Genomic DNA, 23715 nt, shown 5'->3' on the forward strand with positions numbered 1-23715 from the left:
CACAGCCCAACAACAATTATATTATTATTTTCTTCACTTTATAGACTAGGAAACCGAGTTGCAGAAAAGTTGAGAAACATGCTAAGCCTACACCTTAGTCAGTGGTGAAGCAGGGATTCAAAACCCCACAGTCATGCTCTCAACCAGTCCTGGTTTATCTGCTGCATCTGCCATTCTCCAGGTGTCACCTTGAGAAATGTTCTTCATCGTTTCAAGCCTCTATTTGCTCATTAACATCACTGGATAATTAAATTTCCCTCATTGATCAGTTGTTAGGATTGGAGGGGATTATGCATGCTTGGCACAGGGGGCACCCCCATATTGACCCCCCAATACATTACCTGTTTCTATCACTGTCTCTAGCTGCCCTTTCCAGAGTGCCCAGGCACATCATGGTTAAGGTGAATCACAGGTTTGAATCATCCTGACTCCACGCAGCAGGGTCACAGTGCCTGCTGTCCATGGGCTTTGGTCCTGTGACTTCCAATCCCAGCATGAGTATGAAACCACTGGGCATTTCCTCTCTCCTGGCCCAGCTTAGGGTTCACACCAGCCTCTAGCGATGTCTTAGTGGCAATGGAGGTGACTGCCTGTCCTTTAAGGGGCTTCTTTAAAAAACCTGAAAAAATGTGGGGGTTATGTTTCAAAGCCTATAATTTTAAGTTAGATGGTCTCAAAACTCAATTTCTGAATTTAATAAATTGTTTTCCTCAGTACCAGCTGCTCTGAAATGACTCCCATGCCTCCTGATATAATTTCTGGCTCACTAGATAGCCTAAATATTGAAGTACATCTATACCTCTCATACTCCCCAGATTTACTGAGAATCCATCCAGTCATTTGTGGATGATGATAAAATATTTATTTATATGAATAAGTTATTTATATAAATATGTAAGATAAGCACCTTAAAATTTTTCTCAGTAGGCTTAGAGATGAACAGAGAGAGTCGGTGACAGAGCCTTGTATACATTCTGTAATGAAGTTTATAAAGACCCAACATTGGTTCTTCCAAAAACAATTATTTAAAAATAACATGTTTTTCCCATAGGCATCTTTTCCTTCCCATTTTTTGTCACTGTAATTATTTATACTCCACTCCCTTTAAAAACAGCACTCTGCTTCTTGGTGGATACCAATGCACTTTGAGAAGAAGCAGGAACACATGTATTTCTAAATAATGAACTTTGGAGAAATTAACAGGCAAAGGATCAAGTACTACTAATATAACAATGAAAAGTGAAATTAAACCCAAAGAGAAATGGCTACTTGGCTGGTCTGCCTAAAAGGGAATCAGTCTCACTTTAAATCAGATCACTCATTTTTTCTTCAATATGTTAAAATGTAAAAATTTAAGATACAAATTCAAAGAAGTAAATCCATCTACATTTTCAACATCCCACTTATATCTTAGCCTATTTTAAACTTACTTCTAACTCTTTACAATTTTTTTTAATTATGTTTTCTTACTTAAACAAATACACATAACTAAAAGAATTCAGACAATTATGGAAAAATACATACATAGATAAAAGTGAAAAAAATATTCCTTCTCTTAGAATTGGCCACCATGAACCTTTAGGAGGTCACTAAGCACGTCAGAAAAGAGCAGGAGCCAGGCAGGAGCCAGCCTGACTGCTTCTGGGTCTCTCCTGGTCCAGTCACGTGTGTCCAGGCAGGACACAACGATGTCTCAGTTTCCTCATCTGTAAATGAAGATGATGATGATAGTATTTACACCACAGGGGTTACTGTCATGAGCCAACCCACGTAAAACACCTAGGATATATGTGACGTAAATGTTAAATATTATTACTATTTTTAATATTATTGTGACTGCAGGTATCTTTCTATGCATATGCAGAGCTAAAAGGATAGCGAGTTAGGAAAACTGTTCTAAATATTAGACCATTCTATAGATTGTATTTTTATCAAAATTATTGTATTAATTTTAGCTGAATTTGAATTGAAGTTGAAAATGAAAGGACTAACTAGAGAGGCACTTCCCTTTGAAATAAATGTCTCTTTACCACAGAAGTGTTATTTCCAAAAAGACGTTTCTAAAGTAAAAAATGAAGATTAAGGAAAACAAAGTAACAGTCAGATCCATTTAAAGCAAATCTTTATGCTTCAGTTTTAGACGTGGGCTCGTAGCAATTCTGCCAAGATCCAATTGTTTGTTATTTTAGAACATTTTAAAATAATTTTTCAGGCACATCATGTCTGCAAGATGATCTGAACCCATAATTCTTATGATTATTAATAACAAGTTTTATACTTAAATGGATTCAATCCTTACTACAAAGCCATTTAATATATTTTCTCCTGCTCACTTTACTTTTTTAAAAAACGCTTTGGTTAGATGAGACTTACACAGAGCTATTTGTTGTTTGTTTTGGTTTTTATTTTTATTTATTTTTAAAAATTGTTCATTTATTTATTTTTATTGAGACAGAGTCTCTCTCAGTGCCCAGGCTGGGGTGCAGTAGTGCCATCTTGTTTCACTGCAACCTCTGCCTCCCGGGTTCAAGCAATTCTCCTACCTCAGACTCTTGAGTAGCTGGGACTATGGGCAGGCACCATCATGCCCGGCTAATATTTGTGTGTTTTATACAGACGGGGTTTCACCATACTGCCTAGGCTGGTCTCGAACTGGACTCAAGCAATCCACTCACCTCAGCCTCCCAAAGTGCTGGGATTACAGGCATGAGCCACTATGCCCTGCCTTGTTTGTTTTTTAATTTCCAAAATGGTTCCAAGATGTTCACTTGAGTTCTTTCATGTTTGACAATGTTTCCTTATTACTTTTTGATTTTGAAGGCACCTTGACTATGAATAACCAAGTGACTCTTTTAGGAGTCTTTTTGTCTTAAGACTTCGTATTTTTTTGGTACAAGCAATCAGTGTAGAAAAGCCTGAGGCCAGTTGAATTTTTTTCTTTGTAGTAAAAATTTTACTTTTCTGCCTGGATTCATGGGAAAAAGAGTACTTATAAAACACAATAGCTTAAGTAGTTAAGTGTCTAAGTATTAAGAATTCTGGAACGATTTTTTAAAAATATGGTCGTTATTTGTTCTTTCAGAAAACGTTAAATATCAAATATATTTTTCCATTTGTAGGGTTTTTTGTTTTGTTTCAGAGACATCACTTTACCTTATGTTGAATGGTATGCAAACATATTAGTTTCTCTCCTATTTTAATATTTTTGCCTTTATCATTTACATCACTCAGTGACATTTATTAGGTCTTTTCTTCACATCACTAATATGATATTTTAGACTTTTCCCTGTTCTTTGGTGTTTCTAATTTATTTTTTTTTAATTATTTTTCATTTTCTTATTAAGGCATTATTTACATGCCATAAATTCACCCTTTTAATGCAGAGTTCTTTACGTTGATAAGCAGTCACGTAACCACGACTGCAATCAACATATAGAACAATCATTCATCTTCAGAATATTTGCTCACACCCTTTTGTGGGCCCTGGCAACCACCAATCTGTTTTCTGTCTGTATCATTTTGCCTTTTCCAAAATATTATATAAATGTGATCATATATTATGTAGACTTTGGCTTCTTTCATTTAGTGTACACATTTGATATCCATTCATGTTGTTGCCAGCACCAGTAACTTGTTCTTTTTATTGCTCTATACTATTACATTTTATGGATGTACCACAGTGTGTTTATCCATTCCTCTCTTGAGAGACATTTGAGTTATTTCCAGTTTGGGTTGATTGCAAATAAAGCTACTATAAACATTTGGCTGTAAGTTTTTGTGTGAACACAGTTTTCATTTCACTTTGGTAAATCTTTTGCCTCTTTTACAATTGGATTTCTTGTTTTCTTATGCAATTTTGAGTACTCTTTACATATTCTGAATATAAGTTCTTTACCGCAGAAATGATTTGCAAGTATTTTCTCCCAGTCTGCAGTTATCTTTTCATATTTTTAACCAAGTTTATGTTTGAGTTCAGTAACAACTGGGTTTTTGCTTATGTCCTGCGATCTGAAAGTTCTCTTCTATTTAACTGCCTTTGATCATTTTATCTTGAGCTAACCCGAATGTTCATTCTTACTAAATCGCTCTGTAACATAAAACGATTGCTAATAATTTCCTTTCATCCCATGTTTTCTTCTAGCTTGGCTTCCTCTAATTTTTCACACCATATTCCTGTGGTCCCCACCCCCACATACATGGTACTTTTGCACCTAAAAGAGGTTGACTTGGTCATCATATTGCATTTTCCATCTGGCTTATGTTTGCCCAACTCTGATTAGGCACGTTGTTTGTTCTGATAAAGTCTTGGTTACTGTTTTCTCAGTGATCTATAATTTTCAGATGAATGAATATATCATAGTCCACTCATTTTCTCTACCCCAAGAACATGTTAGAAGTTCAGGGAATGCTAAATGAATGCTGCTTTTTAATTTTCCTTTCTTTCTTCTTTTAAAAAGAATGCCTGCATTCAGCTCTCCTTTGAAGCATTTGTTAAATATTCTTTACCAGGACTCATTTCATCTGGTTGGTATGGGAGTAGGGGGTGGTCCTACTCCCACTGAGAATACCCCCAATTCCTTGTGTAGCTGCCATGTCCTCTCTTTGGATAAAGAGAGTGACTGCTCTGTTGATCACATGTCTAGTTTCACACCTGTCTCTCCAACAGCCATCTCCACTTATCTGTCAGATAAAGAGCTCCTTTTCTTTATGTGGTACACATAAAGAAAGATGTGGGTACTCAGTGAGAATTTTAAGGGTTCTGACAGCTTAGTGTGGCTTCTGAGGGTGGAGAGGGGTTATTCGGAACCATCCCCACTGAGGTCATCCTGTCCTCTCCAAGACTTTCTGTTTTTTGCCTTTGCCATCAAGCTTTGGACCTTGTGGCTCCAGGTTAAGCTTTACTTCATTTGGTTACTGTTGGTCCAAAACTTCAAAATGATTTTTATTACTCATTTGTGCCTTTTATTAGACTTAGGAAAGGAAAATTGCAATTCACTCCTTACTTCTGGCATTAATAAATTCAAGCCAATGCTTAAAATATTAAAATACTTCTGCACCTATTGGAAATAGTCACTGTGCTAACCCCACCCATGCAACCCCCAGAATCCTTCTCCATAGCCTTGGCTGCCCTGGCTTTTGCCCCCTAGAAATTCCCTACCTCACCTTCTGTTGATCCAGCTCCCAAAGGGCTGATGCCTGGACCATCAAAGGACTTCTAGGGCCCTGTACCAGTACTGCTGGTCACTGATGAGTGTGCCTGCATTGGCTGGTACACAAGTGAGACTACATGCTAAACATTTTCAGTGTCACCCCTACCTGTGATTACCTCTCTCATGACACTCTTTTACCCAATTCTGTCATCACACCTTTGGCTGTCTGTCTTCTCACAGTCTGGAATATGAGTTCCTTGAGGGTAACACTTCAAGTAGAAAAAATTTATTTAACCTCTTTTACATGCCATGTTCATCTTCCATTTAACTTTTCCCAAGTTATAGCAAAGTTGGTATCCTTACCCCATTTTACAGATGAAAAGCCTGAGGGCCAGTGAGTTTTGGCAGCCTGTGCAAAGTTATTTTGCTAATAAGGGCCTAAAACAAGATTTAGATTCAGCCATGTTCCATCAATTGCCTAGGAAAGATATTTCCAGTGGAATGTTTTTATAAATAATACTATGGAATAGGAGCAGCCTCCATATGATAAACAGGGTGACATTAATTTCTTACAACATGCATGCACCTGAGACTTTTTTTTGAGGACTTAAAAAAAAATCTTTATATCTGTTAGAACATAGCAGACTGCATGGTTCCTAGTTGGCTCAAATAAATGATTGTAAAATTAAGGCAAGCAAGGATGAATGAATGGATGGATTTACTGATTGATTAGTTGATTAATTACTGTTTCAGAAGGCACATTATTGGGAATATGCAAAGGCAGTGTAGTTGAATTGAGAGGCAGTATGTACAGCATTTTAGAGCATAGACTATGGACTTTCCCATAGTGTGAATAAAATAGAATTTATTTGATAATTCTCTATTAATAGACACTTAAGTTGTTTCCATTTTATATTATTCAATTAATAATGATGAATATCTTGTATATATTTTGGGAAGCATGTGTAGATGTTCACATAGGTTACATTTCTAGAAACAGAATCATTTGCTCAAAGGCATATGCAAGTTGAACACACTTTGATACTTTCAATTTCCTTCCAAAGTGTCTCCTACCATTTTATACTGCTGCAAACAATTTGTGAAAGAGCCATTTACCCACATCTTTACCAAGGATGGTTACATTTTATCTGTAATTTTTTGTTAAAAATATCAGTGCTTCTTATACCAGTCAGAATGACTAGTAATAAAAAGTTCAAAAATAACAGATGCTGGCAAGGTTACAGAGAAAAGGGAACACTTGTACACTGTTGGTGGGAGTATAATAAATTAGTTCAATCATTGTGGAAAACAGTATGGCGATTCCCCACACAGCTAAAAGCAGAACTGCTATTCAACCCAGCAATCGCACTACTAGGTATATACCCAGAGGAATATAAATCATTCTACCATAAAGACACATGCACGTAAATGTTCATTGCAGCACTATTCACAATAGCAAAGACATGGAATCAACCTAAATGCTCTTCAATAACAGACGGGATTAAGAAAATGTGGTATATATACACCATAGAATACCACACAGCCATAAAAAGCAACAAGATCATGTGTTTGCTTGAACATGGATGGAGCTGGATGTTTTTATCCTTAGCAAACTAACACAGGAACAGAAAGTCAAATACTGCATATTATCACCTATAAGTGAGAGCTAAATTATGAGAACTCATGTAAACAAAGAAGAGAACAACAGACCCGGGGGCCTACTTTAGGGTGGAGGGCGGGAAGAGAGAGAGAAGCAGAAAAAAAATAACTGTTCGGTGGGTACCAGGCTTAATACCTGGGTGATGAAATAATATGTACAACAAACTCCCATGACATGAGTCTACCTATATAATAAAATAAACTTTTATTTTATTACCTATATAACAAAATAAAACTCAAAATATACCTATGTATAATAAATATATGTATATTATATATAATATATGTATATTATATCTACATATGTTATATAATATATACTGTCTATATATTATATATAATATTCTACATAGCTAATATATTTCTACATAACTAAATATATACTATACATATGATCATATATTTATATATAATACATATATAATACATATGATTATATACATTTATAGATAATATAAATATACATTATATATAATATGTTATATAATATATAATCTATAACGTGTATATTATATATACACACATATATTCATGCCTTATAGCATTAATTTACATTTTCTGGCTTACCAGTGAGGCTGAACAAAATTACCACTATTAATATTGTTCTTTTTTTCTGTTAATTGCCTATTTATACCTTTTGTTCATTTTTAACTCAGTTGTTTATCATTTTATTAATTTATATTATGGATGTTAATCAGTTGCAACCAATACGTTGACCCAATGATGCCCCTGATTATTCCTGTTATTTTACTTTGTTAAAAAAAGTAAACATTTTTAATCTAATGATTGTTTTAGGGTGCAGAAGTTTTTGGTATTTTTTTTTTGTAGCCAGTTGATCAGTTTTTTCCCTTGTGGCCTCTGAGAAAAATAGTGATTATAAAAGTATTCTTTTAAATTTTCTCCTAATAGTTTCATAGTTTTGGCTTTCATATTTAGATCTTAAATCCATCAACATCTTTCTTTGTGAGTGTGTATGTAATGAGAGCAAGAGAAAAGAGAAGAAACAGAAATAGATGTGTTCTAATATCTAACTTTATTTTCTAACTTGTTCCAACACTGTATACAGGTACTTTTGCTTAGAAAAAAAAATCAAGAAACCACTGAAAACTAACGGGAACCTTCTTTTTTTTGAGATGGAGTCTTGCTCTGTCACCCAGGCTGGAGTGCAGTAGCGCAAGCTCAGTTCACTGCAACCTCTGCCTCCCAGGTTCAAGAAATTCTCCTGCCTCATCCTTCCGAGTAGCAGAGACTACAGTCATGTGCCACCTTGCCGGCTAATTTTTCTATTTTTAGCAGAGACAGGGTTTCATCATGTTTAGCCGGGTTGGTCTTGAACTTCTGAGCTCAGGTGATCCGCCTGCCTCAGCCTCCCAAGGTGTTGAGATTACAGGCGTGAACCACCGTGCCTGGCCCTAACTAGAACTGTCTAACAAGAGGGTTTTTAATGTAGCTAAATATAAAAGGCTTTCATTAAGTAGTCATAAGCAATCTGTAATTAATGAGAGTGTTATCTCTGTCCAGTATCTAATTATTTTTTGTTTTTGTTTTGTTTTGTTTTTTGAGGTAGAGTTTCACTCTTTTTGCCTAGGCTGGAGCTAATTGTTATCTTTGTAAATCTTGACTTACTGCCTTGAGCAGGGCTCAGTGCAATATTAAACAGCAGCACTGGTAGTGTACCTTTGGTTTATTCCCCATGGATGATAAGGCTTCTGTTATCTCATCAGTACATATGATATTTGTTGTAGCTCACTGATTAATAACCTTCCTCCAGTTAAGAAAGTTCTATTCGATTCCTCTAAGGACTCTAAATTCAGAGAGCCCTAGTCTTGACTAACTATTAAATCATACATCTACACTGGCCTCTCTGAAAATGGAAGAATAGAACAGTTTTCTCATAAGTCTTCAGTTAATTGCCTATTGAAGACTTACTCTCTCCCAGGGCCTCCCTGAAATCTGGGATAGGAATTAATCAGAGGTTCTGCAGGAGGGCTTTACTCCCACCTGTAGGGCTCATGTGTCCTCGGCTTTGCTGTTTTGTGTTCCACCTTCCCTTTATGGCTTCCAGCTTCAGAGATTCCTCACTGTTCTCATCTGCAGGGAACATACCTCACAGCTTTTGGCATGGCATGACTGTGTATTTATTTTTACTCCTACGTTGCTTCTGTGACAAATGGTGGAGTATGATTCAACAGTTTTATATATTGTAAAAATGTAACAAAGTATTCTAGATCTCCCTCTTCTCACAGTGTATCTCAGAAATCTAACTACATAAGAGCTGCCTTGTTCTTTTTAATGACTGCATAGTATTCCCTTGTATAGCTGTCTCACAATTTATAATAAAACCAGCCTCCTACTGAGAGATCACCTTTAGGTTTCCTCCAATATTTTGCTATTACAATCAATCCTGCCACAAAGATTCCTGGGTAAACATTATTTCACACATGTAGAAGTTTATTTGTAAGAAAATATCTATAATGAAATTTCTAGGAAAAAGGCATATGCATTTTTAAGTTTAAAAGATATTGCCAGACTGTCTTCCATGTAAGTCATACCACTTTATAATGCCTATCTGGGAACATTTTTCATTTTCCCCTTTAGGTTGTCTTTATCTTATTGATCTGTAAAAGCTTCATATATTTTTGAAATTAGCTCTTTATTGATCTTATGAATTATAGACATTTCCCCTGTATTTTTTAATGTTTCGATTATTTTTAGCTATGTGGAATTTTTCTACTTGTATGAAGTTGAATTTATCAGCATTTTCATTTGGGGTCCCTGCTTTTGTGTCATGCTCCAGAAGGTCTTCCACACCCCAAGATTGCTTTTAAAATTTAAAATTTCTTCTGTGCTTTACCACAAAACCTTTATAATTTTACCCTTTAACATTTAAATTTAATACATCTGGAATTCACTGTAATATAAAGTACAAAGCATGAATCCAACATTTTCTCATTCCCTGAGGGACAGCCCCGATACATTTATTTTGAATGCTTATAAGCCACTCTTACCAGCCCCTCCCTTAGCCAGGTGATCTCCATTTACAGGAGTTCTTGAACAACCCCAATTCCTCTTCCTTAACACATGCAGTGCCTGCTAATTAGTCCAACATGTGAATGATCTAAGCTATCACTCCTACGTCACCAGTGTGTCTTTCTCTCCAGAATGAATTCTATCAGCATGAAAAATGTGGTCATATTGCCCACTAAAACACAAACACATTTAAATGAACTCTGCCACCACCCGCCCCCTACCCACCCCAGGTTTCCTCTGATTGTCCACTCACCTTTATAAGATGACTCTTTGAAAGAGTTGCCTATTGTCTGCACTGGGCTGTCTGTGATTCCTCTCCTCTGACTACACTCTGTCTCCCGAACCTGGAATCAAAACAGGGCTTGGCAAGGCCACCAATGACCTCTCTAGGCTAATGGTCTCCAGTGGCTGGGTCTCGGTGGTCTCCACACTACTTGATCTATTGGAAGATCAGCAGCATAAATCTCTCCTGTAGAAATGCTTCTTGACCTGATTGTAGGTCATGGCTCTCCCTTAGCCCTCTTTCTCTTGCCTGCTGTTCCTTCTCAGTCTCCTCTCCCAGTTTCTCCTCATCTGCCTGTTAATTATCTATGCTCCAGGGCTGAGTCCTCAGACCCTCTCCCTCTTCTATCCCTTCTCTCTCCCTTGATGAGCTCATCTAACCTCCTGGTTTTAAACAGCATTTAAATGCTAAGGACCCTCAGGGTGATGTCTCCATCCCAGACCTCAACACTCAGCACCAGACTCCTGTATAATTGTCTATTTGGCATCTCCACTGTGTGTCTAATTGAACATCTCAAATTAACACTTTCAAAAATGAATCTCTATCTCCAGCTCCCAAACCTGCTCCCTCCTTTCTTCCTCCACCTAAATCAATGCCAACTTCATCCTGGCAGCTGTTCAGGAAAAACCCTCGGAGCCATCCTTGGCATTTGTCTTTGTCTCACATCTCATATTCAATCAATCACCAATCCTATTGTGTCTACCCTGAGAATGGATTCAGAAACTGACCACTGCTCACCATGCCTGTCCTAGGCCCCAGGCCCCAGCCTCCAAATTGGTCTCCTGCTTCTGTCCTTCCCCACGGCCAGAATGTGGTCCTTTGCAGGCAGGTCCCAACCTGTCACGGCTCTGGGAATGGCTCCCTCCAGTGGGTCCCATGCAATTCGCATGGCCTCTAGGGCTCTTGAGGGCGTATCTCAGACATCTCTATTCTCACCTCCCATCATCCTCCCCCTGATCCCTCTGCAGCCACCACACGGGACTTCTCCACACTCCTTGGAAATATCGAACACCTCCCTGCAGCAGTGCCTTTGCACCTGCCGTTTTCTTATCCTGGAATGCTCTCCTGAGGTGGCCACATGACTCACTCCCTCACTTCCCTTATACAAAATCCCTGATCTCTGCTCAGCATCAGATTCGAGTGGCCTTCCCTCATCTCTCTAAAGAAGTAGCCTCCGCTCCAACACAGGCTATCCCCTCCCCAGCTCACTTCTCTCCATAGCACCTAGTCCCTTCTGTATCATGTTCCGGTCTGATTTCTGTAACTCCACGGCCTAGATGTGAGCTTCTTGAGAGTTGAACTTCCACAGCTGAATTCCTAGTATCTCAAGCATGCCTGGCTCAGAGGAGGCATTCATAAACATGCGCTGAATAAGGGAAGGAATTCTGTCCAAGGAGCATCTGGTATATATCCTGCCTTCTAAGGCACAGTGAGTAGATGTACAGTCAAAGGGACTCAACTTTTCACAGCTCAGTTAAAGGAACTCTGTGCTAGAGCAAATAAAACTCCATTATATTCCCATATTTGGTATAACCAGGTGGAAGCCTTGGATAAGTCCATTTATTGAGTGTCCAAAATTCCTTGCCAGAAGACGAACTTCATCCTGCAATCATACCCAGTTCACTGGAATTTGGGTAGAAAGTGTGGGAAAGTACATATTATAAAAGCAGACTTTTCAACTCTCCCCTGACCCTAATCCTCCTTTTAGTCTCACTACCTTGTGAATGGTGCCTGGATGGGTACAGCGACCCAGACACCCTTCTCCATGCCTCTCCAGCATCCAAGAAGTCACCAATAGAAGCTCCTTCATTTCTCTCAATTCTATTTTCTTCCCACCTTTCCGGGTACCTCTGTCTTACAGCAGCCTCATTTGTGCAGATTGCTGACAGAGCTCCATAATTAGCCTCCTAACCTCCAGTGGTGCTTCCTTTCTGTTGATGCTTCACCCTGGAGTGCAAATACATCCCAGTCCCTCCCTTGCTTAGAATCCATCAAATGTTCTTGCCTTTACGTCAGGTTCAGTCTCCATGAATGATCATACAAGACCCTCCATGTGGCTGAAGCTTCACTGTGCTCATGTCCTGGCCTCATTACCTACGTTTCTCAAAACCCATGGTGCAATTCCAGACCTCAGTGCCTCAGCCTGTGCCACTCTTTTTTCCCAAAGCAACCCAGCTTGTCCCACCTCCCTCTAATGTCTGCCTTTGCTATCCCCTAGCTCCTGTATTTCCTTCTCTCAAAGCCCTTTCCAGAAGGCTATAATGCTAGCTGAAGTGTCTACCTCCCCAAGCTAGGCTCTCAAAGGAAATAGCTCTTTCTACTCCCAGCCCTGCAACCAACCATTATGGGCACTCGATAGCTGTAAAATGGGCCAGTGAAGGTGTGGAAGCACTTTGAAATGTTTATAAAAAACACTCCCCAGGTACCACTAAGGTATTGTTACTGCAGTGTGGAAGACTATGCAGAGGAAAGGTGCCTGGGAAAGATTGGTATGTGTGCCTTTAGTGCTATGCCTCGCGTGCTTCCAGCCAAAGTCACAGTATCCATTTTGCACTTATCACCTCGTTTCATTTCACGACTGCCCCTTTGCCAAAATATCCCCAGGATGCTCTCTGCAAATCACAAAAGTGGTTATTCAGCTTATTTTGGGAAGACAAACAGAAGCCCATTTAATTTCACTGTTCAAATAAACATTCTACCTACTGGACTTTGATTCCAGCTGGAAATGGACCAGGTAGCTATGTATTCTCTCATGTTTGCAAAAGAGGAAGTTGCTGGCCTTGCCATTTACTCTTTTAGGTCAGCCAAGGACCAGGACAAATGTACATTACACACTGAGTATATATCTGGAAAAAGCAAATATCAGAAGAAAACGCTGTGACCTTAAGAGCAATCCAAAGCACAGAGCGCTGAAAAGCTCCTTGCAATTTGGTTTTTTTCCAACAGAGCGACACATTAAGTTGGACCATTAACCCAAATGAAAGGTTTCAGATTTATTTCATTGGCAGATGGAAATTAAGTTGCAGAAACATATCCAGCACAGGCTAGAGTAGATTTAATTTCATTTATTTTTAATTATGCAAGTAATACATGAATATATTGTCACTATAAAAATTCAAACAACACAGATAAAGTTAATGTTGCTCTTGACCACTACTCCACTCATTCCTCTGCCTGAGAGTTACTGCTGCTATCAATTTGAAGTGTCATGAGACACACACAGTACACACACACATTCACACACCAAGATATGAAAAATAGCTATTTAATCTTAGCTTTGGCTGAGGTCCCAACATAATCAACACTATATTCTAAAGTAAAACACAAGATCATTATGGAGGGCACCAATGGAAGTGGCCAAAAATAGTTATGTGACTCTTAATTCCTGAACTATGTCAAGGACCTGAAAGGACTTTGAGAAGGATATTAAGTGGAGAGAGGTTTTGATGAAAGCGTCAGCCCTTCACCTCCATGGAGGCAGTGAGAGATGACGCATTTTTGTTCTGCTCAAACCAAGAAAAGCTTCAATAGGACAATTCTGAGAACTTGATGCATGTCCCTAACATGGTTATATTTGGCCATCTTTTACTGTATAAGTTTTGCATTTTTGTTTCTCAATAATTCCTTTCTTATTCTCAAGGTCAGAAATATACTCTATTTTACTGACGTTTCTATTGTTTAGGCATTTGATTTGCCTAGCTTTTTGTTTTCGTGGTGTGATAAAGTGACCTAACTTCACTTTTTGCCAAAGGGATAACAAATTATTTCAACATCGTTTATTAAGTAAGTAGCCCTTCATTACACTCTGGTTTGGAGACCACTTTTATCGGATACTAAAATTCCAAATATTCACTGGTCACTTTCTGAATTGTGTTCCACAGCATTGATCTACTTGTCTATTCCTTTAAGAGTGCATTCGTTACAATTCAATTGTGCTTCCTTTTCTAGAGGTTGAGAACAGCACAAAAAATAATGTTCTACTTATCACTGTGTGCTTTCCAGATGATACCAGACAAAGTAAAACCTGGGTTGTGGTGATGGCAGCACCGGTGTCTGACGTCTGATGTAGACCGTTCCATGAAGGCAGGACACAGACTTGCTCTCACCCTCAGCCCCTCTGCATATAATTCTCAGTTTCTCCAGAAAGCATTTTCCCTGTGCTTCAGAGGGACTATTTGTCTCACAAAGACATTTGCCATTTTCCACTCCTTCTTTAGCCTCCCTAGGAGATGCCCGGTGGTACGTCTATGAAGCTAACATGGTGCACCCACGCCTGCACCCCTGTCCCTGTCCTGCCACATGGCTGCCTCTTTTGAGGACTCCACATCGGTCATTGAATATACTCTGGTGGGCATAGTGATCTAGCCTTCCCATTGTTTCTCACTTCTTTTTGCAGCACTGTCTTCCTTAGAATCAGGCATACAATCATGGGACTCCAATGGAAGACTCAGGGGACCCTGGCCCATGGCCCATCAGACAGTCCCTCATGGGCCCAGATACCCCTTCATCCGTATGAACTGAGGACTGTAAGATATCCACAGCTTCAGTTCTCATAGCTGGGACCTCTGCTTTATGTCATAAAGTTTACCAGGAAACAAGCATTTGTTCACTCTTCTGGGCAGTGGGCACAATGCGGCATCTTTATGAGAGTTTTGTGAGGACTAAAGAGACACTATATGCTCAGTTCATTGTAAGGGCTTAGCAGGTGCCACTGACCTTTCCTCCTCACCGAATCAGGCTGACACCCAGAGGAAGCACTGCCTCTCCTCTGAAGCTTCCACTACTGCAGTCTCTGTGCTCATCGCAAGGATCTCTCTGTACTGGCTTATATTTGTTTCTGTTCTTATATTTTTTCTCTATGGACAGACTTCTATTTTCAGAAGATATTTAAGTCACAATATTCTGGACTCTGGCTTAGTTAGACCAACCATCTCTTGATTGTCTGTGGAAACTGAATCAGGAACACCCCAGAGAGCTGTCCCTGGACATAATTCACAGCTTCATTTAATTATTATCATCAAAGTTAATGAAGGCCATAAACTGTTTCATAACATACCAATGGGCAGTATGATTGGAGGGAAACCTCACCATAAAACTTGCACAGCAGAAAGCGCTCAACTAAACAAAACCTTCTTATGAAGAAAAAGACAATGAAACCATATTCAGTTTAGTGAACCTTTCACACTTGGTAACATGAATGTTAAGTCAAAAGAACAATGGAGGTGTGAGCTTTTTTAATCAAATTTTTATTTCAGGTCAAATAAGCAATTTTGTTTGTTTGTTGTTAAGTGTAAAGAGAGTTTTTGGTTAGCTTTTTAGTTATAACTTTATCTTACCCACTTCTAAAAAAGCTTTGAGGCTACTTGAAGTAAAGTCCTGTAGACGAGAGAACCTAACATTAAAAGATAGAAAGAAAACTTAGAAAGATGACAGAAGAGAAATAATTGCACTAGAAACCTGGCCAATAACATGAACAGGCTCCATATAGGGACTCCTCTATATAAATCTCTGTGTGAGTGGATAATATATTCAATAAATGTATTATCTGAACTGCTTTTAAAGTTTTACTCTTGGATTCCTGAAATACTATCTCTATGGATTTGCCTATTCTGGATGCTTCATATAAATGGAATCATTCATTACGCAACCCTTTGTGTCTGGCTTCTTTAATTTAGCATGATGCATTCCAGGTTCATCCATATCATAACAAGTATCAGTATTTTATTCCATTTTAAAGTTCTGTAATAGTTACTATCTAACTATCTATTTGGTATACATATATGTATACGTTAATTTTGCTTATCCATTTATTCATTTGTGAACATTTGGATTGTTTCTACCTTTTCGAATTGTAAATCGTGCTGCTATGAACATGGGCGTACACATACCTGCTTGAGACTCTGCTTTCAATCCTTTTGGGTACATACATTGGGATGGAATTACTGGATCATATTGGTAACTCTATGTTTAACATTTTAGAAAGTGTTTTCCCCACTCTGGGTGGAAAAAACACAAACACAAACTGTGGAAAAAACAAACTTATTTTCCTCTGCTCCCAAACCACAACAATTACACAGAAGACTTCTGTGTCCAAATGTATGTGTGGTTTTGTATTACACACCAAGAAAGCAATCAGTTCTGCAGCAGACACTAGCTGGGTATCCTCTAATTCAATTCAATACTGACACTATCTACATTGAGTTAGCATAGCTCCCACAAATTAAGGGCTCAGTCCTACAAAACTGCTTCCACCCCACTTCTGATACCAATCACAAGCACAGGTTGTTTTGCCCATGCTTCTGAACTGCTGGCTATAAATCAACAGTCACACGATCCCCTCCTTAAATTCGAGTAATATGCTAGAGTGGCTCACAGAACTAAGGGAAACACTCATATTCACCAGTTTACCTTTAATATAAATGATATTACAAAGGATACAGATGAAGAGATATATAGGTCAAGGTATCAGGGAAGGGGCACAGAGCTTCCATGCCTTCCCTGAACATGCTGCCCTTCTAGAACCTCCACATGTTCAGCTATCTAGAAGCTCCCCAAAGTCAGTCATTTTGAGATTTTATGATTAAGTAAACCAATGGACGCTGATGATCAACTTAGCCTTCAACCCCTTTCCCCTCCCCAGAGGTTGGGAGATGGGGATGAAAATCTAGCACTCTAATCATTTCTTGTTCTTTCTGGGGGCCAGCCCCCATGATATGGTTTGGCTGTGTCCCCACCCCCCCCCCACATCTCATCTTGAATTGTAGCTCCCATAATCCCCACATGTCATGGGAGGGACCAGGTGGGAGGTCATTGAATCATGGGGACAAGTTTTTCCTGTGCTGCTCTCATGATAGTGAGTAAGTCTCATGAGATCCGATGGTTTTATAAAGGACAGTTCCCCTGCACATACTCTCTTGCCTGCTGCCGTGTAACATGTACCTTTGCTCCTCATTCACCTTCTGCCATGATTGGCGGGCCTCCCCAGCCACGTGCAACTGTGAGTTCATTAAGCCTCTTTTTCTGTATAAATTACCCAGTCTTAGGTGTGTGTTAATTAGCAGCATGAGAATGGACTAATACACCCCGTTTGAAGCTATCTAGGGGCTGTCTGCCACCAGTCATCTCATTAGCACACAAAAAGACATTATTTTGGAGATTTTAAGGATTTTAGAAGTTGTATGTCAGAAAACAGGTCAAAGATCAAATATATATTTTACAGTATCACACCTACAATAAATGCCTAACAGGAAATTAATCATAAAACAAAAGTATGGAAAAACAAAAGTTTATAAGTAAATGCATGTCACACACACACAGGCTGCCATCTGCCATGTTTTTTTTTAATTTTTTTTTTGAGACAGGGTCTCGCTCTGTTACCCAGGCTGGAGTACAATGGCATGATCTCAGCTTACTGCAACCTCCACCTTCTGGAGAATCCAAGCGATTCTCCTGCCTCAGCCTCCCAAGTAGCTGAGACTATAGGCATGTGCCACCATGCCCAGCTAATTTTTCTATTTTTAGTAGAGATGGGTTTCACCATGTTGACCAGGCTGGTCTTGAACTCCTGACCTCAAGTGATCCGCCCACTTTGGCCTCCCAAAATGCTGGGATTACAGGCATGAGCCACCACGCCCAGCTTGCCATCTGCCATTCTAAATGCCCATGATGGTGACAAGTCCCCCTGGTGTTCTAAGTATAGCACACTCCAGCAAAAGGAACAATAGGGACGGTCTGTTTCACCAACCTTTCATTCCCTCCCAGGCACATGTGATACCAAACTTGGGTTTTTGATGATAAGAGGCGTGTACTGATTTTCCCTGCTGCCTCGAGTTTAGCCAAGAGTAAACTCCAACTCCCTTCATTGCTTCCTACTAACTAAGGGATGAAATGTACAGCATGCTTCCATAGGAGACTGGCATGCTTCCCAGGGTCATTCTAAATGGTAGCCTTCTAGATATGCAGACACCTAAAAAGAAATGGCAAGGGTTTCTCAGGCCAAGGGTTCTAGGTTGGCATGTGACCTCACCCAGAGGGCTGGGCCCCCTATGCAGGCTGCATCCAGGTCACAGGGTCAGACAGAGTTCCCTGTGAAGCAAGCTGATGAGGAACGTGTTGGGGAGTCCTGAAGAGTCTGCCGACGCCTCCACAATCAGGCCACTAACTTTGCTGACTCAGGGAACATTTTAATTACAATAAACATTCTTCCACTTAATATATTTTGGGAGTTTCTTTCAGCAAATCTATTAGAGACAAAATGAAAATCACAGTCTTGAGAGAAGAGAATTAGTCATATACAAAATTTTGATCCTCATTCTTAAGCCGCTGGGCTTATACAGTTGGAGGAAAAGCATGAAGTGTCAGATGGAGAACCCCCTGCCTGGGTCAGCATGATCAACAAGAACTGGATGTGTCCAGTAGCCAGAAATCACTAACATTTCTATCCCTCCCTTTTTCCTATTTCCTGCATAGCTAACTTCCTGCTCCACAGGCATCTTAAGAAAAGTAGACCCTCCCTCAAAAATCACTGTGATTCCTCATTAAGAAAGACTAAAGGTAGTTGAGTCATCTTAGAATCTCATTACAATAAGATAAAGAATCTTAACCTTAGTTCCCCTAATATATTTTTGTGTATTAGAAAGTAAATTTTGAAATGTGAGAGTTATTGTCCTTACTTTTTTTTTTTTACATAAATGCAAGCTCTTGTCTTTCTCAAAAAAGCAAGTACATAGACAGGTGATTTCTGGATCTCAGAATATACCAACAGAGAAAATAATTAGAGAGAAAAATAATTAGAATCAAAGTTTGATGGACAGGTTATTTAAATTAAGTGTCCTTCCTCTGACTCCAGGCACTGTGTAGACTCACAGTGGAGAAGCTGGTCTTACAGCTGTTACAACATTGGCCAGCCCATTTCACAGAGCCTGGCCTAGTTTTTATAGGAAACAAAGCAGGTGAATGTCAGTGTTTAGGAGCCAAGACTCCATTGTTCTCTTCTGTTGGGAAAATCTCTGAGGCATTATTTAACCATATGCAAAGTGGAATTTCTTTCCGATTGAGTCATTCTTTTGTTGAGTCCAGGAAATTAAAGAGAACAACATTATTCCTGTGCTGAAAATGCACAGTACATAGTGATTACATGATACATGAGGAGGCTTTGAATTTGTTGATGTGACGGTAACAGATGACCATATTAATGTGATGTAGTTACAAGTAAATACAACGCAGAGAGCTAAGGCTATTTGGGATATACAGGTAAGCTTCGAGGACCCAGCCAGGAACCTTAGAGACCTCATAGATTCCCCTAGAAGAACAAATGACAGACTCTGACCAGCTTGCCTTAGATACCATGTAGGAGACATATCACCATCTCTGACATGCTATCCAGACTTTTCTACTTTGCCACATTCACCTTTTTATAAAGAGATTGTTTTTTTCTCAGATCTTGGAAAGTTGGGGGGAGTAAGTGATGGATTCAATGCACTGTTGCCTGCATTCTTCCCTTTCCCCTCCACATCCCTGTGGGACTGATTTTCCAATCTCTACTGCAGAACTCTTGTATTTTTGATGTGATGATATACCCATAAGAAGCAGTGTTGTGCTAACTTCGGCAGCACATATACTAAAATTGGAATGGTAAGAGAAAATTAGCATGGCCCCTGTGCAAGGCTGACATGAAAATGTATAAAGCATTCCATTTTTTAAAATAAAATAAAAACTTAAAAAACAGCAGTGTTGATTAGAGAAAACAAGTACTAGTAACAGTAGCCATGATACAAAATAACTGTACAAAAATCACTAACATTCCTATACAACAACAACATCCAACTGGAGTGTCAAACCAGGAACACAATCCCATTCACAATAGCCATTAAAAGAATAAAATACCCAGAAATACAGCTAACCACAGAGGCGAAAGATCTCTACAACAAGAATTTCAAAACACTGCACAAAGAAACCAGAGTTGACACAAACAAAGGAAAAAGCATTCCGTGCTCACAGAGAGGAAGAATTAGTATCGTTAAAATCACCATACTGCCCAATGTAATTTACAGATTCAATGCTATTCCTTTAAAACTACCAACGGCATTCTTCACGGAATTAGAAAAAACTATTTTATGACATGGAACCAAAAAAGAGCCAGAATAGCCAAGGCAATCCTAAGGAAAAAGAACACAGCTGGAAGCATCACATTACTAGACTTCAAACTAGATTACAAGGTTACAGTAACCAAATCATCATGGTACTGGTACCAAAACAGACACATAGATCAATGGAACCGAATACAGAGTCCAGAAATCATGCTGCACACCTACAACCAACAGATCTTCGACAAACTTGACAAAAATAAGCAATGGGGAAGCGGCCAACCGTTCAATGAATGGTGCTGGGATAACTGTCTAACCATATGCAGAAGATTGAAACTGGACCCCTTCGTTACATCATATACCAAAATCAACTCAAGATGGATTAAAGACTGAAACGTAATATCACAAACTATAAAAACCATGGAAGATAACCTAGGCAATACCATTCTGGACATAGGACCTGACAAAGATTTTGTGATAAAGATGCCAAAAGTAACTGCAAAAAATAAATTAATAAACAAATGGGACTTAATTAAACTAAAGAGCTTCTGCACAGCAAATAAATTGTCAACAGAGTAAACAGGCAACCTACAGAACGGGAGAAAATATTTGCAAACTATGCATCTGACAAAGGTCTAATATGTTTTCAGAATCTGTAAGGAGCTTAAACAAATTTACAAGCAAAAACAACACTGAAAAAGTGGGCAAAGGACATGAACAGACACTTCAGAAGAAGACATACACATGAAATACACAACAAACATATGAAAAAATGCCCAACATCACTAATCATCAGATAAATGTAATTCAAAACCACAAAGAGATACTGTCTCATGCCAGTGAGAATGGCTATTACTAAAAAGTCAAAAAATATTCTGCACCAGAAGGTAACTAGAAGCTAAGTACAATGCTGTCAATATAAGCATATAAAGCTGCACCATTGAAAACTACTTCATGAACTACTGCCACACCACATATGAAAATAGTGCTCCATTTGAAGCCTCTGTTTTATTAATTGTCCTCTATTTATGAGAGATGTTTTAGTGAACCTAGAAATTCATTTATACTAATGTCTTAAGGACTGAATGTAAATGATTATTTTTGCAATTATTGGAGGATATTCAGAAAGTCAGTTCCAATGTGTCTTGCAGTCTGAATCTGGCTAGTGGTGCCAGTGAGCATGTCTTGTATATACTGGATGTATCAGAGATTACTTAATTTAATCTTCAAAACACACTGTTCAGATGAGGAATCAAAGGTTCAAACAGGCTAAGTAACTCACCACTGGTCACATCAGTAATAAATGATAGAGTCAGTCTTTCCACCCACACCTAGAGGAGCAGTCCTCTCTTCAAGGCTGGCTGAGAAGCCCTTCTCTGAGTTTTAGCTAGCTCTCAGAGACCCTCTTTGCCAACCCCAAAGCCAAGAGGTTAAGTAAAGCTTGCATTTGGGGTCCTGTTGGAGTCTGACTTCCAAAAAGCAGCTATTGGCTCTCCCTGACTAAAAGCTTCTCATTTTCTAAAATCAGCTTATTTGGGTTTCATTGCAAAGATCAGCTGGGGCTAAAACAGGCAAGCTCATGCTCCACAAAAAAAATACAATCAGATTATTTAGGAAACTCAAGAAATAAGAAGAGGAGCCACATTTAACAGAGAACAATTAGCAATAACATTTGAGAAGGTCTTTGACCTGAATTTCCTAATATATCCGGACAGAACTTGGTGACTCATGACTCAGAATCATTTTCTTTGGAAAAGTAGTTCAGATTTTTTCCAGAAACATTTACTTGTTCTTTTTTTTTTTTTTTTTTTTTTAGATGGAGTCTGGCTCTGTTGCCCAGGCTGGAGTGCAGTGGCTCATCTCGGCTCACTGCAAGCTCCGCCTCCTGAGTTCACACCATTCTCCTGCCTCAGCCTCCTGAGTAGTTGGGACTACAGGCGCCCGCCACCATGCCCGGCTAATTTTTTGTATTTTTAGTAGAGACGGGGTTTCACCATGTTAGCCAGGATGGTCTCGATCTCCTGACCTCGTGATCCGCTCGCCTCAGCCTCCTAAAGTGCTGGGATTACAGGCATGAGCCACCGCGCCCGGCCATTTTTTTTTTCTTTTTTTATGTACTCCAAAACACATAGTTCGAGTTAATTTTAAATGTCAATATCAACTTTCCTTTGGATCTGTGGGAAAACTCCATATAACACAGAACAATAGAATGTGCTTTCTTCTCAGGATCATGGAAAGGCTTTTCTCATCAGCTTCTACATGACACACATCACAGAAAAGACATCCAACCCACTGACTCACTAGGGCTCCTTAAGCGTCAGTAGATAGCTGCCTCTTTCTTTTTATTTTTGAAAATTCTATTGTGAAATATTTCTGACATACAGAAATATGGAGGAAATAATATTATAAATGCAGGGATACTTGTCTCCAAACTTAAGAAATAAAACAGTACAAATACACTAAAGGTGCTATTTTTTTTCCATCCCATCTCCCTCGGGAAAGTCCAACATATCTATACATGTCTTTATACTTTTACCACATTTGTCTGTATATCTAAGCAATATTGAGTATTATTTTTGTACAACTCAAACGTTACATAAACAGTATATCAATGACATTGTTCACAGGTATTCTTCTAAAATTTTTTTCATTTGACAATATGCATGCAAAAATTATCTATGTTGATGTTCATTTATTTTCACTGTAGTATAGTAGTATAATACACAAATATACTTCAATTTACTTCATCATTCTCTTGTTAATATTCATTAATTTATGTGTTAGTCCATTTTCATGCTGCTATAAAGAACTGTCCTAGACTGGGTAATTTATAAAGAAAAGAGGTTTGATTGACTCACAGTTCAGCACTGCTGGGGAGGCCTCAGGAAACTTACAATCATGGCAGAAGGCAAAGGGGAAGCAAGGCACCTTTTTCACAAGGCAGCAGGAAGGAGAATGAATGCAGGAGGAAATACCTAACACTTATAAAACCATCAGATCTCATGAAAACTCACTCACTATCATGAGAACAGCATGGAGGATAGTTCCACGGTCTTATGGGAGTATGGGGGGTGGTTCTCTTATTTTATACTGGGAGAGCTAGAGGAAATATCCAAAAGAAAGTTGGGCATTGAACTATAGTCCTCCAAGTGTTAAACATTTACAAACTGTCTTTATTCATTTAGTGTTACTATAAACAAATACTTGAGGCTGGGTAATTTATAAGGAAAAGAGCATTATTCACCTCATGATTATGCTGGCTCGAAAGTTCAAATATGGGCATCTAGTGAGAGCATCAGACTGCTTCCACTCACAATGGAGGGTAAAAGGGAACCATCTGTGCAGAGATCTCAAGGCATGTGAGGAAACAAGAGAAAGACAGGGGAGGTGGCAGGGCGGGGAGGTGCCAGGTTCCTTTCAACAACCAGCTCTTGTGGGAACTAATAGAATGAGAACTCACTTACCACCATGGAAATGGCACCAAGCTGTTCATGAAGGATCCACCCCC

The 23715-nt window shown here is 39.0% G+C and overlaps 1 long non-coding RNA gene and 1 other non-coding gene across 2 annotated transcripts; one reads left to right on the forward strand and one right to left on the reverse strand.

Annotated features, from left to right (window-relative positions):
• Nucleotides 1-853: 853 nt before the first annotated feature.
• LOC123574486 (uncharacterized) lies at nt 854-11433 on the reverse strand. The gene is made up of 3 exons (XR_010588312.1): nt 10861-11433; nt 10093-10183; nt 854-1706 (listed from the first exon to the last, which is right to left on the reverse strand). It is a non-coding gene; the product is annotated as an uncharacterized lncRNA (long non-coding RNA).
• An 8284-nt stretch (nt 11434-19717) lies between these two features.
• On the forward strand, nt 19718-19823 carry LOC123574758 (U6 spliceosomal RNA). Its single transcript, XR_006699959.1, has one exon. It is a non-coding gene; the product is annotated as a U6 spliceosomal RNA (small nuclear RNA).
• Nucleotides 19824-23715: the final 3892 nt, after the last annotated feature.

Source organism: Macaca fascicularis, chromosome 7 (genome assembly GCF_037993035.2).
Source record: "Macaca fascicularis isolate 582-1 chromosome 7, T2T-MFA8v1.1".
In the NCBI taxonomy this organism is placed as follows: domain Eukaryota; kingdom Metazoa; phylum Chordata; class Mammalia; order Primates; family Cercopithecidae; genus Macaca; species Macaca fascicularis.